Source organism: Orbicella faveolata, unplaced genomic scaffold (genome assembly GCF_042242905.1).
Source record: "Orbicella faveolata isolate gen_17 unplaced genomic scaffold, um_ofav_v1 contig_14, whole genome shotgun sequence".
Lineage (NCBI taxonomy): Eukaryota > Metazoa > Cnidaria > Anthozoa > Scleractinia > Merulinidae > Orbicella > Orbicella faveolata.
In genome coordinates, this window is record NW_028301541.1 from 12,021,827 (window position 1) to 12,025,052 (window position 3,226).

At 42.1% G+C, this 3,226-nt stretch overlaps 1 pseudogene; it reads left to right on the forward strand.

Annotated features, from left to right (window-relative positions):
• The first annotated feature begins 219 nt into the window (after positions 1 to 219).
• LOC149114019 (uncharacterized) lies at positions 220 to 1,709 on the forward strand (annotated as a pseudogene).
• Positions 1,710 to 3,226: the final 1,517 nt, after the last annotated feature.

Below are 3,226 nucleotides of genomic sequence, written 5' to 3' on the forward strand. Positions count from 1 at the left end.
TACCTTATACCCATGCAGGTCTCGAACCACTTACCTTTCGCATACCTCTCGCTTACCAGTCTCTCTTCCACACCACTACACTACGAGGTTCAGGTTGAGAATTTACACTCGAAAAATCATTTTTATTTTACTTCACTCGTTCACATTGCCAAAAATTTACATTACAATTGAATTATTCCTCTGTTTAAAGCATGTTTCACGCTGCACGAAAACACGCATCGCATGTTTTTATCACTAGCTCGCTGGTGAATATAAAGGGGATGATTTATTTCTTTCTCCCTGTTGCCTCTACTCTCTTGTCATTTACAGTTCACCGTTTTTATAAGAATGTCTACTCTAAACTTTTTTAAATTGTGCAAAATTTTGGCGGATCACGATCAGTGCATACAGTGGTGCAAGAAACACAACCTGCTCGCGTCGTCAGTTATGTGTCCACGGGAAAATTGTAGCAATACATTGACGTGGACACGACGAGCTTCATCGCGAGATGGGTTCGAATAGCGGTGTTCGAGAAGAAAATGCAATGGCATGGCATCAATGCGCCAGAACTCATGGTTTTCTGGAAGCAGGCTGTCCATTGAAAAAGTATTAGCCCTAACGTACGCTTGGGCGCACAAATTTACTATTACTCAAGCAGTGCACGAGACCTCACTAGATGACGAAACCACGTCAACGGAAACAGTGATAGATTGGTATAACTATTGCCGAGAGGTTTGTGCCGACAGAATCATGAATCATCATGCGGGGCAAATAGGCGGACCAGGGAAGACTGTGGAGATTGACGAGTCCAAGTTTGGCAAAACGAAGTACAACCGCGGTCGCTACATCGAAGGACAGTGGGTCTTTGGCGGCATCTGCCGCGAGACCAAGGCCTGCTTTCTTGTTCCGGTAGCGCAAAGGGATAAAGACACACTCTTACCCATCATACGCGCCCACATATTGCCGGGGACACGCGTGATGAGCGACATGTGGAAAGCTTACGATTGCCTAAAAGACGAGGGCTATAGTCATCTCACAGTTAACCACAGCCTAAACTTCGTAGACCCAGACACAGGTGCGCACGCCCAGCGCATTGAAAATACATGGTGGGGAGTCAAAGAAGAATGCCTCGTACAGGAACATCCAAAGATCTCTTTGAAAGCTACCTACAGGAATGGATGTGGCGTAAGCACTATGGAGATGATCCTTTTGGAAACATTATCAAGCATATCGCCGACTTGTACGAAGTGCGCAAAGATGCGTAAATTGTTCCTTGTAACACTGTATGCACTGTTCGTAGTCTGATCGCCACTTCATGGAGGAAAGAAACAAAATACACAGCTTCATCGAATGGGTCTGAACTTGAGGAAGGAAATCAAGGGGAAAAAAACGCCGAGAGACGCGACAGGTAAGCTATAATTTTTATTTCACTTTGTTTACATTTACAAAATTAGTATAATAGTGGCTAACCCGCTCAACAGATTATCGCTAACCGCAAGCAGCCGGTTTTGTTTAGGCCTAAAGCAGTATTTTTAAGCTTTTTTAAACTAGCGAACAGGTCTAAATCGCTATTATTTTAAGCAGTTTTAAGCCTGCGTTCAGTTTAAAAATACAGTAAATGCGGCCCAAATTATGATATTTCGCATCTGATGTCCGTAATTTAGACCTAAAACTCGAGAAATTATTCTCAAAGAAATCGTTCCATTTTTGCGTATTTTAGATAGAAAACTGGAAAAAAAATCTAAAAAGTCTAAAAGTATGCGACACTTAGAAAAAGAATGGTAAAATTTAGAGTTATTCAAATCAAATAAGTCTCAAAGGAGCGCTATTGTTTACTCTATTGTTTAGTTAAACAAAGAACTGTATACATAATAAATGTATGGGGTTATACGGAAATCTTGCCCAAAAATTTTATCTGTTCGGATATTCTAGGGGAACTTGAGTATTCTCGAATTTATTAGGGCTTTTTTGTCCATTTCCCGAAAACCTTAGGTCTTATCGCCTTTCCGAAAATGATAGCTGACCTTTTTTCGGTACTCAAAACGACATTTTCAACAGTCCGAAAACAACAGACATTAAATTTCTCATATCACGAAAGTTCGAGGTGCCAATTCTCTCAAGAAAATCAGAGGGGATTAAAGGCCTTCCGAACAGATAATTTACCGAAACGATCCTTTGGGTGCCCCTGCTGCTTGAAAGCAACACGATCAACAATACTTAGATTGCTGATGAACATGTCGAAATGGCTTCTTAAACTTGAGCCATTTAAAATTACTCACTCCATTACTACAAACAACATAATACAATACATTACACTTCACAAAGCTTCTTACCAACAATATTAAGCTTCAAAGGCAGCTGTAAATGTGTTTGGGAACATGCACAAGATCCGGCAAAACACCCTCCCTATAAAAGTCACAATGGATAGGTTTCGAGCTTTCACCTGGCAAACACGGTCCCAAATAATCTCAGAGGACACGGTCACAACGCATTTTCATTGGAAGAAACAACAACACATACAATTGGTCAAAAGGTGTTAGACATGTCTGCCACGCCGGACGAAAGTGTAACGCTACAATGGTTTACCCGTGGTTTGTTTTTTTTTTTTTTTAACCGCGTGGCCATGGGCCGAGTGCGGTTCATGTTCTGCCCGTGGTTTATTTTTTTTAACCGCGCGGCCATGGGCCGAGCGCGGTTCATGGTTTACCCGTGGTTTATTTTTTCAGGGGGGGCAAGCAGCAAGGCCTGGAACCGAGTTTCTATGATCGCCCCAGTTAAGAAATTTGGCCGAGCGAGACTAAGTACTGGTTTGTGGAAAACAAACATGGCGGACTTCCGTGAGCGGGATGCGTTTGTAAAGTTTTGTAAACGTCCTGCATATTTCACGTTCAAACCTCTAAGAAAAAGTTCCAGTTGCCTCACATCTAAATCTTGGACATTTTGATTGAGGCATCGGGGATAAATATTCCAACGTAAACCTAAGAGCGGGAACTCCACAGTGTGAGCCAGATTGCAGGGATGAATACTTCATTCGAGCATTTTTTGTAGCGGTGTCCTATCGACGGGATAAACTGAAGTATTTCTATATTTTCGGACTCCCTGACGGTAAGGGTCGCTTATTTTGATCAGCTTAACAGCTTCGTGACCCTTTTTGTTTGCGTTTAACTGACAGGGTTAAAGCAGGTTTCATATGGCGCGTTTCTGTTACGTTACTACAAGAGGACTGTTTCAGTTTCAGGCAAAGCAT